Source organism: Bombina bombina, chromosome 5 (assembly GCF_027579735.1).
Source record: "Bombina bombina isolate aBomBom1 chromosome 5, aBomBom1.pri, whole genome shotgun sequence".
Taxonomy (NCBI): Eukaryota; Metazoa; Chordata; class Amphibia; order Anura; family Bombinatoridae; genus Bombina; species Bombina bombina.
The window spans coordinates 67241013-67266098 of record NC_069503.1 but is presented as its reverse complement, the minus strand read 5'-3'; the positions used below and the strand labels follow the sequence as shown (position 1 = coordinate 67266098).

Sequence of the window (25086 nt, the reverse complement as noted above, 5' to 3'; positions counted from 1 at the left end):
GATGCTTTTCAGCCAAAAAGAAAGAGATAGCCGTAGCTTTTTGACCTCTACGCTTTCCAGAATAGACAACAAACAGAGAAGATGTTTGACGGAAATCTTTGGTCACTTGCAAGTAAAACTTCAAAGCACGAACCACGTCCAAGTTGTGCAACAGACGCTCCTTCTTAGAGGAAGGATTAGGACACAGGGAAGGAACAACAATTTCCTGATTAATATTCTTATTAGTAACAACCTTAGGAAGGAATCCAGGTTTGGTATGCAAAACCACCTTATCAGCATGGAAAACAAGATAAGGCGAGTCGCATTGCAATGCAGATAGTTCAGAAACTCTTCGAGCCCAAGAGATAGAAACTAAAAACAGAACTTTCCAAGATAGAAGTTTAATATCTATGGAATGCATAGGTTCAAACGGATCCCCTTGAAGAACTTTAAGAACTAAATTCAAACTCCATGGCGGAGCAACAGGTTTAAACACAGGCTTGAGTCTAACTAAAGCCTGACAGAATGACTGAACGTCTGGAACATCTGCCAGACGCTTGTGCAGTAAAATTGATAAAGCAGATATCTGTCCCTTTAGGGAACTAGCTGATAGCCCCTTCTCCAATCCTTCTTGGAGAAAAGACAAAATCCTAGGAATCCTGATCTTACTCCATCAGTAGCCTTTGGATTCTCACCAATAAAGATATTTAAGCCATATCTTATGATAAATTTTCCTAGTGACAGGCTTTCGAGCCTGAATCAAGGTATCTATGACCGACTCAGAGAAACCCCGCTTGGATAAAATCAAGCGTTCAATCTCCAGGCAGTCAGTCGCAGAGAAACTATATTTGGATGCTGGAACGGACCTTGAATCAGAAGGTCCTGTCTCAGTGGCAGAGTCCATGGTGGAAGAGATGACATGTCCACCAGGTCTGCATACCAAGTCCTGCATGGTCACGCAGGTGCTATCAAAATCACCGAAGCTCTCTCCTGTTTGATTCTGGCAATCAAACGAGGAAGGAGAGGAAATTGTGGAAACACATAAGCCAGGTTGAACGACCAAGGTACTGCTAGAGCATCTATCAGTACTGCTTGAGGATCCTTTGATCTGGACCCGTAACAAGGAAGTTTGGCGTTCTAACGAGACGCCATCAGATCCAATTCTGGTGTGCCCCATTGATTAATCAACTGTGCAAACACCTCCGGATGGAGTTCCCACTCCCCCGGATGAAAAGTCTGACGACTTAGAAAATCTGCTTTCCAGTTCTCCACACCCGGGATATAGATTTCTGATAGATGGCAAGAGTGAGTCTCTGCCCATCAAATTATTTTGGTAACCTCTATCATCGCTAGAGAACTCTTTGTTCCTCCCTGATGATTGATATATGCTACAGTCGTGATATTGTCCGACTGGAATCTTATGAATCTGGCCGAAGCCAGCTGAGGCCACGCCTGAAGCACGTTGAATATCGCTCTCAGTTCTAGAATATTTATCGGGAGGAGAGCCTCCTCCTGAGTCCACATGCCCTGTGCTTTCAGGGAATTCCAGACTGCACCACAGCCCAATAGGCTGGCGTCCGTCATCACTATGACCCATGCTGGCCTGCGGAAACACATTCCCTGGGACAGATGATCCTGTGACAACCACCAAAGAAGAAAGTCTCTGGTCTCTTGATCCAGATTTATCTGAGGAGATAATCCCCATTCCACTGTTTGAGCATGCATAGTTGCAGTGGTCTGAGATGCAAGCGAGCAAACGGAATTATGTCCATTGCTGCTACCATTAGTCTGATTACCTCCATACACTGAGCCACTGACGGCCGAGGAATAGAATGAAGAGCTCGGCAGGTGGTTAAAATCTTTAATTTCCTGACCTACGTCAGAAAAATTTTCATGTTCACCGAATCTATCAGAGTTCCCAGGAATGGAACTCTTGTGAGGGGGATAAGTGAACTCTTTTTTACGTTCACCTTCCACCCGTGAGATCTTAGAAAAGCCAACACGATGTCCGTGTGAGATTTGGCTAGTTGGTAAGTTGACGCCGGAATTAAGATATCATCCAGATAAGGCGCCACTGCTATGCCCCGCGGCCTTAGAACCACCAGAAGGGACCCTAGCACCTTTGTGAAAATTCTGGGAGCTGTGGCCAACCCAAAGGGAAGAGCCACAAACTGGTAATGCTTGTCCAGAAAGGCGAACCTGAGGAACTGGTGATGATCTTTGTGGATAGGGATGTGCAGATACGCATCCTTTAAATCCACGGTGGTCATATATTGACCCTCCTGGATCATTGGTAAAATAGTCCGAATGGTCTCCATCTTGAAGGATGGGACTCTGAGGAATTTGTTTAGGATCCTGAGATCTAAAATTGGTCTGAAGGTTCCCTCTTTTTTGGGAACCACAAACACATTGGAGTAAAACCCCTGCCCCTGTTCTGTTTTCGGAACTGGGCAGATCACTCCCATGGTATATAGGTCTTCTAAACAGCGTAAGAACGCCTCCTTTTTTGTCTGGTTTACAAACAATTGAGAAAGATGGAATCTCCCCCTTGGAGGAGAAGCTTTGAATTCTAGAAGATACCCCTGGGTTATGATTTCTAAAGCCCAGGAGTCCTGAACGTCTCTTGCCCAAGCCTGAGCAAAGAGAAAAAGTCTGCCCCCTACTAGATCCAAGCAGCGGGCTTCTTGGCCTGTTTACCTTTGTTCCAAGTCTGGTTAGATCTCCAGACTGACTTGGATTGAGCAAAATTCCCCTCTTGTTTTGCAGCAGGGGAAGAGGTAAAGGAACCACCTTTGAAGTTTCGAAAGGATCGAAAATTATTTTGTTTGGTCCTCAACTTATTTGTCTTATCCTGAGGAAGGGCATGGCCTTTTCCTCCAGTGATGTCTGAAACGATCTCTTTCAGTTCAGGCCCGAATAGGGTCTTACCCTTGAAAGGGATGGCTAAAAGCTTAGATTTTGATGACACGTCAGCAGACCAGGACTTAAGCCATAACGCTCTACGCGCTAAAATTGCAAAACCTGAATTCTTTGCCGCTAATTTAGCCAGTTGAAAAGCGGGATCTGTAATGAAAGAATTAGCTAGCTTGAGAGCCCTAATTCTATCCAGAATATCATCTAATGGAGTCTCAACCTGGAGAGCTTCCTCCAGAGCCTCGAACCAAAAAGCAGCTGCAGTAGTTACAGGAACAATGCACGCTATAGGTTGCTGAAGAAAGCCCTGATGAATAAATATTTTCTTTAGGATACCCTCTAATTTTTTTATCCATAGGATCTTTGAAAGCCCAACTGTCCTCAATAGGTATAGTTGTACGCTTAGCCAGGGTAGAAATAGCTCCCTCCACCTTAGTGACCGTCTGCCACGAATCCCACATGGTGTCTGATATGGGAAACATTTTCTTAAAAGTAGGAGGGGGAGAAAACGGAATTCCTGGTCTATCGCACTCCTTAGAAACAATGTCCGAAATCCTCTTAGGGACCGGAAAAACATCAGTGTAGGCAGGAACCTCTAGATATCTGTCCATTTTACACAATTTCTCTGGAACTACAATAGGGTCACAATCATCCAGTCACTAAAACCTCCCTGAGCAACAGGCAGAGGTGTTCTAGTTTAAATTTAAAAGCCGTCATATCTGAGTCTGTCTGAGGGAACATCTTTCCTGAATCAGAAATCTCTCCCTCAGACAGCAAATCCCTCACCCCCAACTCAGAACATTGTGAGGGTACATCGGATATGGTTAATAAAGGGTCAGAGGGCTCAGCATTTACTCTCACACCAGACCTACTGCGCTTCCCCTGCAACCCAGGCAGCTTAGATAAAACCTCTGTGAGGGTAGTATTCATAACTGCGGCCATATCTTGCAGGGTGAAAGAATTAGACGCACCAGAAGTACTTTGCATCTCTTGTGCGGGCGTTAAAGGTTGTGACACTTAGGGAGAATTAGATGGCATAACCTGATTCCCTTCTGACTGAGAATGATCCTGCAACATACTTTTATTAGCTAAAATATGTTCTTTGCAATTTATTGCCCTTTCAGTGCATGAGGGAGGTTCCACAATGGCTTCTAAACACACTGAACATTGGCTTTCTTCAATGTCAGACATGTTGAACAGGCTAGTAATGACCACAAACAAGCTTCAAAACACTTTATTTAGTGAAAAAATAACAATCTTAAAAAACGGTACTGCGCCTTTAAGAGAAAAAAAAAGCATACACGTTTTGCAAAACTGCTTTAAAATACACCAATCATTTCAAAACTTTGATATTAGATTCCAATTATGCAGCTAAGTTTGCCCCACAAAGAAAGGAACAGTTAACCCTTTACTGTGAAAAACCGGATCATTAATAAAGCCTAAATCCGGAAAAAAACACCCCCTGCACCTCGCCACAGCCCTGCTGTGGCGCCTACTTGCCCTCAGGGATTGGAAAAACAGGGTTAAAGCTTCGATTTGGCCCAACACTTCCACAAGGGCCCACCAGAGTTGGAGCTTGCTGCTTGCTTTGCAAATACAACTGCGCAACTGAGGCGCGAAAATAGGCCCCGCCCATCTCACTAGATGTCTTTTCAGCCCAAATTAACCACACCAGAGCGGTCTCAAACTAGCCATGTGGGTTCTGAAACCCAATAAAGAAGCCAAGTGTACCCTTTAATCAAGTCTTAAAAACTTTATTGTCCCTAAACGTTATTAGCACTCCCATTTCAAAAATGTTTGCCCACAAACATTCAAATTCAGTGTCAACCATTTTTTATAAGCCCCTATATGCAAGCTTAGTAATACCCCTCTTCTCTTTAGGATTACTGCTTACCCTTACCCTCATGGGGATACTGTCAGCCTTTCTGAAATACCACAGTCTCTCCAGGAAAAATGACTGAACATACCTCACTGCTATATAGCATGAAAACGTTCCTCACACTGAAGTTCTTGCACTCCTCAGCCATTCTGTGGGAACTGCTCTGGATCTTAGTGACAAATGCTAAGATCATCAGCCTCCAGGCAGAAGTCTTCATCCATCTGCTGCCTGAGAGTAAATAGTACACACACCAGTACCATTTAAAATAAGAAACTCTTGCTTGAAGAAAATAAAAACTAACATTTTATCACCTCTTTCACTTTACCCTTCCTAGTACTTAGAGTAGGCAAAGAGAATGACTGGGGGGTGCAGCTATATAGACAGCTCTGCTGTGGTGCTTTTTGCCACTTCCTGTTAGCAGGAGGATAATATCCCACAAGTAAAGGATGAATCCGTGGACTCGTTGTACCTTATAGAAGGCAATGAATGCCAAAAAAGAAGTTTTAAATGAAGCCCTTCACAATTCTAAAGAAAATTTAATTCTCAAAGAAAAAGAAATTGACAAATTGGAATGTAAAGTCAGTTTTTTAACATTACTTAATGATGAAATAAAATGCTTAAAAGAAAAAAGTGATGAAAACTGTGCTACTGCACGAACAGAACTTAAAATGTGTAAGGAAAAATTGATTAAAACAGAAAATGAAATGGATAATATAATTTGTGAAAATAAAGTTATCCAAAATAAACTTACACAGTCACAAAGTGTACAAAATACTCATTTGCTACAAACTTTGAAAAAAGATGCATCCACCCAAACATATTCATTGAATTACTGTGACAAAGTGGGGAAGACAATGAATGCAATTTTATTTGATAATTCCAACAAAACTGATAAAACAATCAATTTGATTTTAAAAGATACAGTGAATAACTATAATGCAAATGCAGTAAACATAGGTGAAATCCCTGTTTTTCTAGAAACACCTATGCTATGTCCTTCTACTGGAGGCAATAATTCAAATACTGTATCTAACATTCATTCCACACCAATACCAATTACTACAATGCCCAATTCAAGTTTTATAGCAAATTCAGGCCAAAATTGCACAGCTCAAAAAGAGTGTGAAAAATGTGTATCTAAATTAACAAATGATATTGTAAAAGTGCCACAGTTACACAATGATATCTGGAGTGATTTGCTTAAAAATGAGAACATGGATATCTTCAAAATATGTTTGGGGAATGCATTAAAAACTAAAACAGATATTGGAGTTAATATTTTGGAACCTGACATATTTTTAACAAATGATTTACAGAGCAACAGATGGGTGGAAATCATGGATACAATTAATGGTTTTAAAGAAAAAACATAATTTATGTAAGAACTTACCTGATAAATTCATGTCTTTCATATTAGCAAGAGTCCATGAGCTACCAGGAGGGGCAAAGTTTCCCAAACCTCAAAATGCCCATAAATACACCCCTCACCACACCCACAAATCAGTTTAACGCATAGCCAAGAAGTGGGGTGATAAGAAAAAAGTGCGAAAGCATAAAAAAATAAGGAATTGGAATAATTGTGCTTTATACAAAAAAATCATAACCACCACAAAAAAGGGTGGGCCTCATGGACTCTTGCTAATATGAAAGAAATTATGTTTTCTTTCATGTAATTAGCAAGAGTCCATGAGCTAGTGACGTATGGGATAATGACTACCCAAGATGTGGATCTTCCACGCAAGAGTTACTAGAGAGGGAGGGATAAAATAAAGACAGCCAATTCCGCTGAAAATAATCCACACCCAAAATAAAGTTTAAATCTTATAATGAAAAAAACTGAAATTATAAGCAGAAGAATCAAACTGAAACAGCTGCCTGAAGTACTTTTCTACCAAAAACTGCTTCAGAAGAAGAAAACACATCAAAATGGTAGAATTTAGTAAAAGTATGCAAAGAAGACCAAGTTGCTGCTTTGCAAATCTGATCAACCGAAGCTTCATTCCTAAACGCCCAGGAAGTAGAAACTGACCTAGTAGAATGAGCTGTAATCCTTTGAGGCGGAGTTTTACCCGACTCGACATAAGCATGATGAATTAAAGATTTCAAGCAAGATGCCAAAGAAATGGCAGAGGCCTTCTGACCTTTCCTAGAACCGGAAAAGATAACAAATAGACTAGAAGTCTTTCGGAAATTCTTAGTAGCTTCAACATAATATTTCAAAGCTCTAACTACATCCAAAGAATGCAATGATTTCTCCTTAGAATTCTTAGGATTAGGACATAATGAAGGAACCACAATTTCTCTACTAATGTTGTTAGAATTCACAACCTTAGGTAAAAATTTAAAAGAAGTTCGCAACACCGCCTTATCCTGATGAAAAATCAGAAAAGGAGACTCACAAGAAAGAGCAGATAATTCAGAAACTCTTCTGGCAGAAGAGATGGCCAAAAGGAACAAAACTTTCCAAGAAAGTAATTTAATGTCCAATGAATGCATAGGTTCAAACGGAGGAGCTTGAAGAACCCCCAGAACCAAATTCAAACTCCAAGGAGGAGAAATTGACTTAATGACAGGTTTTATACGAACCAAAGCTTGTACAAAACAATGAATATCAGGAAGATTAGCAATCTTTCTGTGAAAAAGAACAGAAAGAGCAGAGATTTGTCCTTTCAAGGAACTTGCAGACAAACCTTTATCCAAACCATCCTGAAGAAACTGTAAAATTCTCGGAATTCTAAAAGAATGCCAGGAAAAATGATGAGAAAGACACCAAGAAATATAAGTCTTCCAGACTCTATAATATATCTCCCTAGATACGGATTTACGAGCCTGTAACATAGTATTAATCACAGAGTCAGAGAAACCTCTTTGACTAAGAATCAAGCGTTCAATCTCCATACCTTTAAATTTAAGGATTTGAGATCCTGATGGAAAAAAGGACCTTGCGACAGAAGGTCTGGTCTTAACGGAAGAGTCCACGGTTGGCAAGAGGCCATCCGGACAAGATCCGCATACCAAAACCTGTGAGGCCATGCTGGAGCTACCAGCAGAACAAACGAGCATTCCTTCAGAATCTTGGAGATTACTCTTGGAAGAAGAACTAGAGGCGGAAAGATATAGGCAGGATGATACTTCCAAGGAAGTGACAATGCATCCACTGCTTCCGCTTGAGGATCCCTGGATCTGGACAGATACCTGGGAAGTTTCTTGTTTAGATGAGAGGCCATCAGATCTATTTCTGGAAGTCCCCACATTTGAACAATCTGAAGAAATACCTCTGGGTGAAGACCATTCGCCCGGATGTAACGTTTGGCGACTGAGATAATCCGCTTCCCAATTGTCTATACCTGGGATATGAACCGCAGAAACTAGACAGGAGCTGGATTCCGCCCATACCAGAATTTGAGATACTTCTTTCATGGCCAGAGGACTGTGAGTCCCTCCTTGATGATTGATGTATGCCACAGTTGTGACATTGTCTGTCTGAAAACAAATGAACAATTCTCTCTTTAGAAGAGGCCAAGACTGAAGAGCTCTGAAAATTGCACGGAGTTCCAAAATATTGATTGGTAATCTCACCTCCTGAGATTCCCAAACCCCTTGTGCTGTCAGAGACCCCCAAACAGCTCCCCAACCTGTCAGACTTGCATCTGTTGAAATTACAGTCCAGGTCGGAAGAACAAAAGAAGCCCCCTGAACTAAACGATGGTGATCTGTCCACCACGTCAGAGAGTGTCATACAATCGGTTTTAAAGATATTAATTGAGATATCTTTGTGTAATCCCTGCACCACTGGTTCAGCATACAGAGCTGAAGAGGTCGTATGTGAAAACGAGCAAAGGGGATCGCGTCCGATGCAGCAGTCATAAGACCTAGAATTTCCATGCATAAGGCTACCGAAGGGAATGATTGTGATTGAAGGTTTCGACAAGTTGAGATCAATTTTAGACGTCTCTTGTCTGTCAAAGACAGAGTCATGGACGCTGAATCTATCTGGAAACCTAAAAAGGTTACCCTTGTCTGAGGAATCAATGAACTTTTTGGTAAATTGATCCTCAAACCATGATCTTGAAGAAACAACACAAGTCGAATCGTATGAGATTCTGCTAAATGTGAAGACTGAGCAAGTATCAAGATATCGTCCAAATAAGGAAATACCACAATACCCTGTTCTCTGATTACAGACAGAAGGGCACCGAGAACCTTTGTAAAAATTCTTGGAGCTGTTGCTAGGCCAAACGGCAGAGCCACAAACTTGTAATGCTTGTCTAGGAAAGAGAATCTCAGAAACTGAAAGTGATCTGGATGAATCGGAATATGCAGATATGCATCCTGTAAATCTATTGTGGACATATAATGCCCTTGCTGAACAAAAGGCAGGATAGTCCTTATGCAAGGATACCAACATTCAAAATGGTAACTATAACGATTCAATATTTTTAGATCCAGAACTGGTCTGAAGGAATTCTCCTTCTTTGGTACAATGAAGAGATTTGAATAAAACCCCAGCCCCTGTTCCAGAACTGGAACTGGCATAATTACTCCAGCCAACTCTAGATCTGAAACACATTTCAGAAATGCTTGAGCCTTCGCTGGATTTACTGGGACACGGGAAAGAAAAAATCTCTTTGCAGGAGGCCATATCTTGAAGCCAATTCTGTACCCTTCTGACACAATGTTTTGAATCCAAAGATTGTGAATTGAATTGATCCAAATTTCTTTGAAAAATCGTAATCTGCCCCCTACCAGCTGGGCTGGAATGAGGGCCGCACCTTCATGTGGACTTGGGAGCTGGCTTGCTTTTCTGAAAGGCTTGGATTTATTCCAGACTGGAGATGGTTTCCAAACTGATACCGCTCCTGTGGGTGAAGGATCAGGCTTTTGTTCCTTATTGTGACGAAAGGAACAAAAACGATTATTAGACCTAAATTTACCTTTAGACCTTTTATCCTGTGGTAAAAAAGTTCCTTTCCCTCCAGTAACAGTTGAGATAATAGAATCCAACTGAGAACCAAATAATTTATTACCCTGGAAAGAAAGGGAAAGTAAAGTTGACTTAGAAGACATATCAGCATTCCAAGTTTTAAGCCATAAAGCTCTTCTAGCTAAAATAGCTAGAGACATAAACCTGACATCAACTCTAATGATATCAAAGATGGCATCACAAATAAAGTTATTAGCATGTTGAAGAAGATTAACAATGCTATGAGAATTATGATCTGTTACTTGTTGCGCTAAAGCTTCTAACCAAAAAGTTGAAGCTGCAACAACATCTGCTAAAGATATAGCAGGTCTAAGAAGATTACCTGAACATAAATAAGCTTTTCTTAGAAAGGATTCAATCTTCCTATCTAAAGGATCCTTAAAGGAAGTACTATCTGCCATAGGAATAGTAGTACGTTTAGCAAGAGTAGAGACAGCCCCATCAACTTTAAGGATTTTGTCCCAAAATTCTAATCTGTCAGATGGCACAGGATATAATTGCTTAAAACGTTTAGAAGGAGTAAATGAATTACCCAAATTATTCCATTCCCTGGAGATTACTTCAGAAATAGCATCAGGGACAGGAAAAACTTCTGGAATAACTACAGGAGATTTAAAAACCTTATTTAAACGTTTAGATTTAGTATCAAGAGGACCAGAATCCTCTATTTCTAATGCAATTAAGACTTCTTTAAGTAAGGAACAAATAAATTCCATTTTAAATAAATATGAAGATTTATCAGCATCAACCTCTGAGACAGAATCCTCTGAACCAGAGGAACCATTATCAGAATCAGAATGATGATGTTCATTTAAAAATTCATCTGAAAAATGAGAAGTTTTAAAAGACCTTTTACGTTTACTAGAAGGAGGAATAACAGACATAGCCTTCTTAATGGATTTAGAAACAAAATCTCTTATATTAACAGGAACACTCTGAGTATTAGATGTTGACGGAACAGCAACAGGTAATGTAACATTACTAAAGGAAATAAGATCTGCATTAACAAGTTTGTCATGACATTCATTACAAACAACAGCTGGAGGAACAGATACCACAAGTTTGCAGCAGATACACTTAACTTTTGGTAGATCCAGCACCAGGCAGCGTTTTTCCAGAAGTATCTTCTGACTCAGTGTCAATCTGGGACATCTTGCAATATGTAATAGAAAAAACAACATATAAAGCAAAATTGATCAAATTCCTTAAATGACAGTTTCAGGAATGGGAAAAAATGCCAATGAACAAGCTTCTAGCAACCAGAAGCAATAAATAATGAGACTTAAATAATGTGGAGACAATACTGACGCCCATATTTTTTTAGCGCCAAAAAAGACGCCCACATTATTTGGCGCCTAAATGCTTTTGGCGCCAAAAATGACGCCACATCCGGAACGCCGACACTTTTGGCGCAAAAAAACGGCAAAAAATGACGCAACTTCCGGCGACACGTATGACGCCGGAAACAGAAAAAAAATTTTGCGCCAAAAAAGTCTGCGCCAAGAATGACGCAATAAAATTAAGCATTTTCAGCCCCCGCGAGCCTAACAGCCCACAGGGAAAAAAGTCAAATTTTAAGGTAAGAAAAAAATTGATTTATTCATATGCATTATCCCAAATATGAAACTGACTGTCTGAAATAAGGAACGTTGAACATCCTGAGTCAAGGCAAATAAATGTTTGAATACATATATTTAGAACTTTATATAAAAGTGCCCAACCATAGAAAATAAGACTTACTTACCCCAGGACACTCATCTACATGTAGTAGAAAGCCAAACCAGTACTGAAACGAGAATCAGCAGAGGTAATGGTATATATAAGAGTATATCGTCGATCTGAAAAGGGAGGTAAGAGATGAATCTCTACGACCGATAACAGAGAACCTATGAAATAGACCCCGTAGAAGGAGATCATTGAATTCAAATAGGCAATACTCTCCTCACATCCCTCTGACATTCACTGCACGCTGAGAGGAAAACCGGGCTCCAACCTGCTGCGGAGCGCATATCAACGTAGAATCTAGCACAAACTTACTTCACCACCTCCATAGGAGGCAAAGTTTGTAAAACTGATTTGTGGGTGTGGTGAGGGGTGTATTTATGGGCATTTTGAGGTTTGGGAAACTTTGCCCCTCCTGGTAGGAATGTATATCCCATACGTCACTAGCTCATGGACTCTTGCTAATTACATGAAAGAAACAGTATGGTTATGATCCACAATGTAAACCTGTTTTTCCTCATTTCTTGGAAAAACAGAGGTACACTTGGAGTTTGGATAGATCCCATGGTTACCCGGAATCATATGCAAAAAGTTTACATGATCTCAGTCTATTTTCTACAAAGAGTGTTTTTCAGCTCCAAACCAACATGTGTAAAGAAGAGAAGCATGGAGGAATCTTTCTTACAGGGATAGGTGGTATTTTTACAGCAATGGTGAGTATAATTGTATTACCATTGTTCTTGGGACTACTACAGCCTTTAATTAGTACTAAAAAAAACATTGTGCCCAAGGGGGGGGGGAGAGAGATGTCTTTCAGGGAAGTGTCCTCCTGTTTGTTAAATTGTTAAACAGTTAAAATAGGGTGTGACTACCTTAGAATAGAATTACCTATTGGTGGTTCTGAGGCACATTTACCCTTTGTCTCCCAGCACGTTTACAAAATGTTCTTCCTGTTTATCTTTAATTTGGCAATATCTCACTCCATTTTTTTTGTTTCAGCAGACTATCCCTAGTGCAATTGTTTGTTTTTGTCACAGACCTGAGATCAAAATGGCATGTTTCAAGCACATTTGCCAGTTGTATTACCCCTAGGAAAAATAATCTTAAATGATTTTAACAATATTAGGTGCTCAAAATATTTTGGATTGCTTTAGAGCACTATTATAAAATTTAAGAGAGGGATGTCCAAAGATACTTCCAAAATGTAAATAATAGTTGTTCAATTAGAAAAGTAATTAAGTTTGTTTTGTTTATATTTTCTAGACAACCAGTGATGGATATTTGTAAATGCTTCATAAGAATCCCAACAGCTGAGCAGAAATCCAGAAACAACATTTCCACTGATATTTCAGTAACACAGAAGGTTCCAACAAAAAATACCATTATTAGTGTTTAACTATGATTATTATTATTATTACAAATAATGCAATCCATACTACTGTTAATATTTATCATTTAAATTACCATCAAGTTTTTCATAACAAGAGCTTTCATATAGTTATTGTACTTATATTCTATGCCTGTTAATAATAATTTGCATCACAATTAATGGTGATTCTTTGGATAGACTTAGTAACCAAAGAAAAAGCAGCATTGTAGCATGTTATCACTGAAAGTTGTATATATGTGTATCTTAATTTAGTTTTAAATATGTTATGATAAATTTTAATTCAGAGACCTACTTTATCATGCAGAACTTCCATTCTATCTAAATAATTAACAGAAGCTCAATACCTCCATATAGGATGGTATCCCTTTCTCGTTAAAATCCAAACATTAACTAAATTTCTTTTGCTCTTTATTATTAAAGCATGAGGAAAAGATTAATTATAAATTAGTATTTATCCAACACTTCCATGACATAAAATAATATACATAATAGGTGTTAGACCATTTTAGGGAAGTCAGGTAGACATCTGGTTTAAAGTGTATTATAGGCATATTGACATAGAATGAGTAACGCTTTTGTTTTAATACTTAGTGTAGAAGGTGAAGGGGATTATTTTTGTTTTATTTTTTTTTGTTTTCTTTTGTTTATATGTTAGTTAATATTTTAATCTGAGTAACATAAATATGTTGATTTTTCAGTTATAACCTATATGGCTTTGTGTTCAAACCTATCAGGTGTGAGATGAATGCCAAAAGAGAATACAATTCTCAGGAGAAAAATGGCAGTATTTGCCTCTCCAAGATTTGGGATGCCAACACCACTGTCAATAGCTTTGATTATGCCAAGTAAGTTTTTTTTAACTACCGAAGATGTGCTGTTTAGATCTGAGACGTCTCTGTTGATGATATTATTTCAAGACAGAAAATAACATCCCAGCGACAGAAGGAAGATGGAAGATTCAAGATCCTGTCACAACCTATCACAAAGACACTACCAACATCCCTGAAGGAAGGATAGTGCAGTTATGCAAGTGGATCATCAAAAGGGGTACATTCATGTTACAGAGCCAGGGACTCACGTCATTTCACGGTGGCTACGGCATTAGAAGAAACCACAACAGATTCTTGTGTTCACAACATAACTCCTGAACTCAACACCCTTTACTTGCATGTGCATATACTAAGAAAATGGACTTGTGGCGCTGCAAGGTGATAACAGTTTATGAAAATGTCACCACTTATCTAGCAGGCCCCTGTGTCAAAAGAAAAACTGTTCCATTAATACAAAAGTGTATACGTGCCTTTGCCCTCATAACAAACGTTTGTACAAGAAGGCGTCACTTCAGTTTCAAGACTTACAAAATGGACTGTTGGATGTACAGATCTTGTCTTACATAAGGATACCAAGCTTCCAGATGCCAGCACCAGTGTCAAATAGCATAATTAATGCTATTGGATAGTTGTGTTAATCTTTGCTAAATTAAACTTCATCTCACGCAACACATTACCATGGGTTATAGCATGATACTGTATATAATACTTTGTAGTAATGCATAGGTTGTCTAGTAAGGGTCTGATCATGGGAGAAATACATAATGTGTGGCCATTGGCTAAAGCTTTCAAGGCCACAAAGCGGGGGACTATTACAGTTTGGGAAATTGCTTATGTTATAGTTCCATTTCAATGTATATATTGTATGTATGTATGAACATATTTATGTATTGGTATAATATTCTAGCCATGAGAAATATAGAGGCTGTCTATTTTACTTATGCCCTATTTCAGTTACAATACCCTCAAAGAAGGTCAGGGATGGTAAACAAGGGAGTTATTTCCCCAGGCTTCCTCCCATTCAATAGAGTCACCAAATGTTTACATGTAAATAGGAGTCTTTTCATGTAGCTGTTGGCGTGGAGGTAAATATAAATAAATAACAGGTTATCATAGACAAAAGAACATCTGACCTTACAATCAGAACAGCTGTCCAAGCCATATGATTTATAGCTATCCACCCCCTACAATAGCCCCTATTTACATGTAAACAGCTAGGACCAATGGTGTTTGTTTTCCCAAATATGGTTAGGGAGGGAAAAATTGAACCAATTGCATTAAGGTAATACTAACAGATGGGGCAGGGTTTTAATATATAGAACAAGATTTAGTCAGAAGGGTTAGTCAGGAGTCAGAAGAGAGAGAGAGAGAGAGAGAGAGAGAGAGAGAGAGAGAGAGAGAGGGGAGGATGAGGACAGGAAGCTAGCAGAAACATTCGTAATGTCCCAGGCAACCCTATTACAACATCTGAATAAGGTATCTGTATCATGTATGTTTGTATAAGTGTATATTTGTCTTGTAAGTAAATGTTAATTGTTATTTTCTTTAGGCCTATGCATTGAATATTGTGTCATTTCATGTTTTTAGCTGATCTAATAAATAATTGTGTATTTTGAAACCAACAGTAATTTTAAGAGTGTTATTGAATTGGGTTATTTATCATTTTCTCATCTATATGTGTATGCATGCAATATTTTAGGTTAGAACCTAGTCAATTCTGCCTATTAATAAAATATAGAAATATCTAATCCCATAGCTACAAATTGTATATTGTAAACCCTTTTTAGCTAAATAATAAGCCAGATTTCATATAGTTATGTCTTGCATGGTCAAGAAAAAGTTCAAAGTGTGGAGCTACACCCAATTGACCATATAAAAAGTTCCAATATCACAGGTCAACAATATCTTTAATATCATTAATATATAGTGAGCTAACTAGTGAGTATAGGCCAGGCTCTAAGAAACAAATAGAAAACACACAATGTAGTAAGGCTTATCAAACTTAAATAAAATTCTCCCAAAGAAATAGTTGCGTCTGAACCAGGCAGACGATACACATAGCACAATCAAACAAATGCTTCAGTATCCCAAAACATGGCCAATTGAACAATCCATTTGGAGATATAAATTCATATGCAAGCCATCCAAATCCAAACAGACAGAATGAAATATAAAAGGATAGGTTCTCACCCCTCTTTAGCAGCTCCACCCGTGTATCAGTGCGGTATCTTCAAGGGGGACCAGCCGGTATAAGGATTCCTTACCGCTGCTTCAGCGCCGCCTTCCAGCTGGTACACTCACCTTCTTCCGACCGCACGCCAATTCACCAGGCCACGAGGAGCAGGAGGGCAGTGACGTCATCTAGCGAAGACAAGCCGTTCCGGGATACGACATCCAATATAGGCCAATGGGATTGGAGGTGTGTCTGTAGCCAACAGGTCCGTGTGCAGCACTAGCCCTATGACTCACGGCTCACTATATCTGTGCAATAAATTAACTGTCCTTCCGGCATAATAAGAATATAGAATCAAGAGGTGCGGACAGTTCATAAAACAAAAATGTTTATTAGTAGAAGTAAAAATACATGGAAAAACGTATCACATAGACAGAGTAGGCTGACACCTAAACTGGCTTACGCGTTTCGGCAGTTGCCGTAGTCATAGCCATAGGTGCTGGGTCTACTCCCCCTTCTTTTAAAAGACACTGTATAATTCAATTGGTTAACAACTTTCAACTTAAAAACAAGCACGCCTACCTGCCTTATTAACACTTTAAGATACTTGCTAGATCACAATAATCAGATATTGAGCTAATTTGAGTATATAACACTTGATTAAAGAATTGACATATGGTAAAGCAAAAAATATATATGTAATAAAGAATAGCAACACATATATATCAAACAATGGGCATGATAGTCAAACTAGATTTTAAAGACAATATGTAAATCATCTCAAATAAATATAAAAAGGCATACAGTGAAATCAAATTCATTTCAAGGAACACCATATCCATTATCCTATGCACATTTGAAGAGACCTACAGAGTAAAAATTATTGTTTAGAGTTGAAGATTCATCATGGAATATCATATTTGTTGTTTAAGCATTGGACCAAAGGACTTAATCAATATAGTCAAATGCATTGTAAATAAATAAACAGGTACCCGATTCCTGTCAATGAATTTATGTACATAAACATACAACTGCATACATTCCATCTTCTGCATGAATCATCCGAAACTCTTGCATTGTGTATATAAACCCTGGAAACAATCAATACATATGTATAAAACAGAGCAAATATAGTATATCATGAAAAAACTCCAAAATAGACCTAATACAGTCGCTAATATGAAAATATATGCTAAACTCTTTTGAAAAGACCATTGGTTAATTCATAACATCCATAACTGCTTATATGTATGTTGATATGTTATAATCCAAAACAGGGTAGTTTGGAGAAGAAAGTGAAGATGAAAATGAAAAAAAAGAGGAGAGAGATAAAGAAATAGATATAGAACGGGAGATGTACTGTTATTCCCAATAATTAATAAGGTCATACTTTGAATTTAGACCCTTGGGAAAACGTGTTCCCAATCTGAAAATCCAGTACATCTCTCGCTTTGCTAACAATCTTTCAATATCCCCCCCTCTTTTTGGTGGTTTGATTTGCTCAATAACACACCATTTTAGAGAGTCTACCTTCCTGTCATGTTTCCTTGCAAAATGTTGAACCAATGGTGTGGCAGCTTTACCCAATGTAAGTGTGGACAGATGCTCCCTAATCCTGCTGTTTATGTCTCTCCCCGTGAGCCTTACATATTGAATGTGGCACAGGGTACACTCCAACAGATACACTACACGCTCAGATGTGCAGTTTAAACACAATTGTATGTCAAACGTTTCTCCAGTTACACAAGATGTGAAGTTAGATGTTATGTGGACAAACTCACAGGGCCTACATTTCCTATATCCGCACCTAAACATACCTAGATGTTTCAACCAGGAACTAGTTGGATTGTTCAATGACCTTAGTTGTGTGGGTGCTAACCTGGACCCTAGAGTACTACTTTTGCAGTATGAGCATTTCAACCCATTTTTTACCACCTCCTGTAGACCATCGTCTGCTGACAATATAGAAAAATGTTTTTTGACTATTGCACAGACCTCCTGGTATTGAGAGCTGTACCCTGTCACAAAGTAAACTCCCTGTGCTTGTGTATAATCTGTTCGTGGAGGACGTTCAGCTATTAAGGCCCGTCTATCAATGGCATTTACCTCTTTCTTAGCTCTCTCTATATCTCTCCTCAAATATTTCCTCTCACACAACCTCCTCTCCAGGTCTGATCCAGATACAGATTATTCCTCAGATGACAGTAGAGTTGTGAGTAATTCACAAAGTACACCAGCTAATGATAATATGTTAGCACAAGGAGCTACAGCTACCATTGGTGCTGCAGGAGGTGTACCTGTACTGCCAACTTGGGATAATACTAACAACATTACCAGTATGAATGTGGCAGCTAAGCCTAAGACACAGACCAATACACAGACACAGGCACAGTTTTTTCATAATTCACAGCAGTCTACAACTGTTTTAACATCAATTGATGCTCGACAAACAGACATTGAACAGGTTTTTCCCTTAGCTCAGGCCAAAACAGGAGAGGGAACGAGCCAGTCCAAAACACAGAATCAGGAAAGATACCAATTAAGAACAAGCCCACAGAGCAAGTACAGATGAATAATGTAATTAATTTGTCCAGTACTACTCTGACTAAGCAACAAGATTTTGTATTGAGTTCGGGTTTTGCACCATCAACTGACTTTAATGTCTTTCAAACCCTATTAGACGTTAACAGACTGGTTAGAAATCTTACCCTAAAAAAGCATTTTAGCAATTCTGACACGGTGCCAATTTATTCTACTATCCAGACACATTTTTCTCCAGCGACTTGTCCTAACCTTGATTTTTCTGAGTGTTGTGATGTTATTTCATTACAGATGTTGGAATCTGAAACTACCAACAAATTTGATGCAGTGGATCTCAAACCTAAATTCAAAAGCAGGTCCAATTTCTATCCATTACAATCAAGAGGTCCTATTATAGAAACTTTTCATGCAAGAATAGAGAAGGATTTAGTGGCTTTAAAACAAACAATTAGACAGAAGGATGCTAAAAAGAAATTCAGTCTCACTAGGTCTCAGACAGAGGCATTGGTGTCATTGGAACAAAATACCACACTAGTAATACGTCCAGCTGATAAGGGCGGATCCGTTGTAGTGATGGATAGGCCAATGTATATCTCTGAGGCCTATAGACAATTGAATAATGAACATGATTATGTCAAACTTTCTAGGGACCCCACAAGTGTGTTCAGGAGCGAACTGATAGATGTATTAGATGATGGGATACATGAGGGTCATTTAGATCCACAAACAGTGGAATATTTACTAGTTGATTTTCCAAAAACCCCTTGGTTCCATCATCTGCCAAAGGTTCATAAGACCTTGACAAACGTTCAGGGCAGACCGATAATAAGCGGTATCGATTCGCTTCTGGAACACACTTCTGAATGGTTGGATGCTATATTACAACCATTAGTTGTTTCACTCCATTCCCATATACGTGACACTAAACATCTTCTGAATATGATACAAGACATCAAATGGGATGAAAAATGTAAATGGTTAACCGTGGATGCGGTATCATTGTATTCGTCCATACCGCAGGAGAGTGGTTTAGAAGCTTTGGAGTTTTTTCTATGACACAGGATTTCAGAGATTTGTGGTCAGAATAGCAAGATTTCTTTTGACACATAATTTTTTTTCGTTTTGAGGGGGATTTCTTTCTCCAAAGATGTGGCACCGCCATGGGTGCTAAATTTGCACCATCATATGCCAACTTGTATTTAGGGTGGTGGGAGATGGCACACATCTTTGGAGAGGGAAATCCCTTCAGACACTGTATAGGAATATACAAATGTTTCATAGATGACTTGTTTGTTTGGTGTGGACAAGAGGAATTAATCACTCAGTTCATAGGATTTCTTAACAGCAATGATGTGGGCCTGCAGTTCACATTTGAATTCAACAAAGTTTCTATTAATTTTCTAGATGTGACTCTAATTGGTAATGGTGATGGCACCATAGACTCTAGTGTTTACAGGAAACCAATCTCGGGAAATACTCTTCTCCACGCCACCAGCAGCCACCTTGATCATGTAAGATATGCAGTGGCAAAAGGTCAGTTCACGAGACTTAAACAAAACTGTAGCAACCCAGCAGACTATGAGGTGGCTGCTGGTGACCTGGAGAGGAGGTTGTGTGAGAGGAAATATTTGAGGAGAGATATAGAGAGAGCTAAGAAAGAGGTAAATGCCATTGATAGACGGGCCTTAATAGCTGAACGTCCTCCACGAACAGATTATACACAAGCACAGGGAGTTTACTTTGTGACAGGGTACAGCTCTCAATACCAGGAGGTCTGTGCAATAGTCAAAAAACATTTTTCTATCTTGTCAGCAGACGATGGTCTACAGGAGGTGGTAAAAAAAGGGTTGAAATGCTCATACCGCAAAAGTAGTACTCTAGGGTCCAGGTTAGCACCCACACAACTAAGGTCATTGAACAATCCAACTAGTTCCTGGTTGAAACATCTAGGTATGTTTAGGTGCGGACATAGGAAATGTAGGCCCTGTGAGTTTGTCCACATAACATCTAACTTCACACCTTGTCTAACTGGAGAAACGTTTGACATACAATCATGTTTAAACTGCACATCTGAGCGTGTAGTGCATCTGTTGGAGTGTACCCTGTGCCACATTCAATATGTGAGGCTCACGGGGAGAGACATAAACACCAGGATTAGGGAGCATCTGTCCACACTTACATTGGGTAAAGCTGCCACACCATTGGTTCAACATTTTGCAAGGAAACATGACAGGAAGGTAGACTCTCTAAAATGGTGTGTTATTGAGCAAATCAAACCACCAAAAAGAGGGGGGGATATTGAAAGATTGTTAGCAAATCAAGAGATGTACTGGATTTTCAGATTGGGAACACGTATTCCCAAGGGTCTAAATTCAAAGTATGACCTTATTAATTTTTGGGAATAACAGTACATCTCCCGTTCTATATCTATTTCTTTATCTCTCTCCTCTTATTTTTCATTTTCATTTTCACTTTCTTCTCCAAACTACCCTGTTTTGGATTATAACATATCAACATACATATAAGCAGTTATGGATGTTATGAATTAACCAATGGTCCTTTCAAAAGAGTTTAACATATATTTTCATATTAGCGACTGTATTAGATCTATTTTGGAGTTTTTTTCATGATATACTATATTTGCTCTGTTTTATACATATGTATTAATTGTTTCCAGGGTTTATATACACAATACAAGAGTTTCGGATGATTCATGCAGAAGATGGAATGTATGCAGTTGTATGTTTATGTACATAAATTCATTGACAGGAATCAGGAACCTGTTTATTTATTTACAATGCATTTGACTATATTGATTAAGTCCTTTGGTCCAATGCTTAAACAACAAATATGATATTCCATGATGAATCTTCAACTCTAAACAATAATGTTTACTCTGTAGGTCTCTTCAAATATGCATAGGATAATGGATATGGTGTTCCTTGAAATTAATTTGATTTCACTGTATGCCTTTTTAAATTTATTTGAGATGAGTTACATATTGTCTTTAAAATCTAGTTTGACTATCATGCCCATTGTTTGATATATATGTGTTGCTATTCTTTATTACATATATATTTTTTGCTTTACCATATGTCAATTCTTTAATCAAGTGTTATATACTCAAATTAGCTCAATATCTGATTATTGTGATCTAGCAAGTATCTTAAAGTGTTAATAAGGCAGGTAGGCGTGCTTGTTTTTAAGTTGAAAGTTGTTAACCAATTGAATTATACAATGTTTTTTAAAAGAAGGGGGAGTAGACCCAGCACCTATGGCTATGACTACGGCAACTGCCGAAACGCGTAAGCCAGTTTAGGTGTCAGCCTACTCTGTCTATGTGATACGTTTTTCCATGTATTTTTACTACTACTAATAAACATTTTTGTTTTATGAACTTTCCGCACCTCTTGATTCTATATTCTTGCATGGTCAAGAAACATAAAATATATATTTCTGGATTAGCTAGAATTTAATTGTTAATTCCTCAATGAGCCATAAAAAGCTGTGTAAATAAACAGATATATTTTATGGACGTATGCTATATTGTCACTCTGGGATGAAATCAGAAAATATTGCATAAATATACATATATATATATATATATATATATATATATATATGCAATTTACAAGTCAGATTAAGGAACTAAAATTCCTCATATTAAATAACCTTTAAGACTGAATATAATATTTGTACTCTAATATTATTTTTAAGAGTTATACTTATAAAAGTTGTACTCGTTATTATTTTTAAGAGTATTATCTTTATTATTTTTAAGACAGAGAAAAGAAGGAGGACACGACCAGGGCTCTATTAATCCAAAATTTTCTGCCAGAGCTGTTGTATTTTAGGACATAGCTATAGCATACGAGGAAGATCTGCTCTGGAATTAGAGCACCTCAGACAAACTGCCGGTTGATTCGGATAAAATTTGGAAAGTTTGAACCGGGTGAGATAAAAATCATTCATTTCAGATGGGATTCTTTCCAGGTAACAGATATAGGATACCTGGCGACAGACATGAGGCTTTATGAGATCTTCTCGGAGTCTATTGTGGGAAAACTAGGTGCCCAAAGATTGCAAAGTTTATCCATAACTAGGATGCTTTGTTTGGTAAGCATAATATCGTATATAAGGGAGATTAACCCTTCACTAGCACAGAGAGCTGCACAGTGTGTATTAACCCTTCACTAGTAGAGAAAGCAGCACAGTGTGTATTAACCCTTCACTAACACAGAGAACAGCCCAGCTTGAATTAACTCTTTAATAGCACAAATAGTAGCACAGTGTGTATTAACCATTCACTAGCACAGAGAGCTGCACATTGTTTATTAACCCTTCTCTAGCACAGAGAGCAGCACATTGTGTATTAACCCTTCACTGGCACAGAGAGCAGTGCAGTGTGTATTAACCCTTCACTAGCACAGAGAGCAGCACAGTGTGTATTAACCCTTCACTAGCACAGAGAGCTGCACAGTGTGTATTAACCCTTCACTAGCACAGAGAGCTGCACATTGTTTATTAACCCTTCTCTAGCACAGAGAGCTGCACAGTGTGTATTAACCCTTCACTAGCACAGAGAGCAGCACAGTGTGTATTAACCCTTCACTAGCACAGAGGGCAGCACAGTGTGTATTAACCATTCACTAGCACAGAGAGCTGCACAGTGTGTATTAACCCTTCCCTAGCACAGAGAGCAGCACAGTGTGTATTAACCCTTCACTAGCACAGAGAGCAGCACAGTGTGTATTAACCCTTCACTAGCACAGAGGGCAGCACAGTGTGTATTAACCCCTTCACTAGCACAGAGAGCTGCACAGTGTGTATTAACCCTTCCCTAGCACAGAGAGCAGCACAGTGTGTATTAACCCTTCACTAGCACAGAGAGCAGCACAGTGTGTATTATCCTTCACTAGCACAGAGAGCAGCACAGTGTGTATTAACCCTTCACTGGCACAGAGAGCAGCACAGTGTGTATTAACCCTTCACTAGCACAGAGAGCAGCACAGTGTGTATTATCCTTCACTAGCACAGAGAGCAGCACAGTGTGTATTAACCCTTCACTGGCACAGAGCAGCACAGTGTGTATTAACCCTTCACTAGCACAGAGAGCAGCACAGTGTGTATTAACCCCTTCACTAGCACAGAGAGCTGCACAGTGTGTATTAACCCTTCACTAGCACAGAGAGCTGCACATTGTTTATTAACCCTTCTCTAGCACAGAGAGCTGCACAGTGTGTATTAAACCTTCACTAGCACAGAGAGTAGCACAGTGTGTATTAACCCTTCACTAGCACAGAGAGCAGCACAGTCTGTATTAACCCTTCTCTAGCACAGAGCTGCACAGTGTGTATTAAACCTTCACTAGCACAGAGAGTAGCACAGTGTGTATTAACCCTTCACTAGCACAGAGAGCAGCACAGTGTGTATTAACCCTTCACTGGCACAGAGAGAAGCACAGTGTGTATTAACCCTTCACTGGCAAAGAAAGCTGCACAGTGTGTATTAACCCTTCCCTGGCACAGAGAGCAGCCCAGCATGAATTAAACCATTAACTATGCAGCTTGTATTAGCTCCTTAACTAGCACAAAGAGCAGGAGTGTACATTAACCCTTAACTAGCACAGAGAGCAGCACAGTGTGCATTAGCCCTTCACTAGCACAGAGAGCAGCACAGTGTGTATTAACCCTTCATTAACACAGAGAGCAGCACAGTGTGTATTAACCCTTCACTAGCACAAAAATCTGCCCATTATATATAAAAAAACCTTCACTAGCACAGAGATCTGCCCAGTGTGTATTAACCCTTCACTAGCACAGAGAGCAGCACAGTGTGTATTAACCCTTCACTAGCACTGAGAGCTACATACTGTGTAATAAACCTTCACTAACACAAAGAGCTGAACAGCACTTATTATCCCATTACCTGGTACAACAGATGAGTAACATGCATTAAAAGAACAACATTTATAAACTTTTTAAGAAGACCAGAAAGTAACTAAAACGTTTTATCACACAACACACACAGCCTGACTCACTCACCCAGCAACAGCTGCACAGGAGGGAACAAAAATCAGTTCAATATTGCAAAGTAGTCTAGCTGCAGGGTAGCGGCTAGATTCTATCCCTCTAAAGGACACTCTGACATCACAGCAGTCACGTGACTGCAGTGATCACATGGTACAGAGAGCTGAGTGAGGAAGCAGAGAAGTGCGGGAGACTCAAATCGAGGACATTTTTTGCTTTCCTTCTGCTGCTGTCCGTGTGTTTGGCCAGGAGCTGTTATCTAGGCTTATGCTGGACATGGAAGAAACACTAATGTGAAAAAGGAGTGAGAACAACATGGGTTTTCATGAAGCAAGAAGCTGGGATCCTGATTATAGGCTGCTTTATACAGCCAGCCAGAGATTTGTAGATTGTCTTTTTTTCAACTCTGAATAATGGGAACCTCATCTGTGCCTAGGATTTGTGCTAGAAACAGGAAGAACTGGTTGTGGGAAAATATTACACATGGGGCCCAACATTTGTTTTTATTCTTTATTTTCTAGGAGAGAAGCAGTTATCTGGGACTGCAGATGAGCAATGGGAAAGCACTAAGATAAGTAAACCTGAACTTGGTGTCTTGTTTATGTTTGTGGGGGTATCAGTCAGTACATAATTAGTGACATTCAGC

General features: G+C 39.1%; 1 long non-coding RNA gene across 1 annotated transcript in view; it reads right to left on the bottom strand.

The window, feature by feature from the left end:
- LOC128659875 (uncharacterized) overlaps window positions 1–24529 on the bottom strand; it is a 31302-nt gene extending 6773 nt beyond the window's left edge. The window contains exon 1 of the long non-coding RNA XR_008402485.1: window positions 24456–24529. This is a non-coding gene — a long non-coding RNA (uncharacterized LOC128659875). The remainder of the gene's footprint in view (window positions 1–24455) is intronic.
- Window positions 24530–25086: the final 557 nt, after the last annotated feature.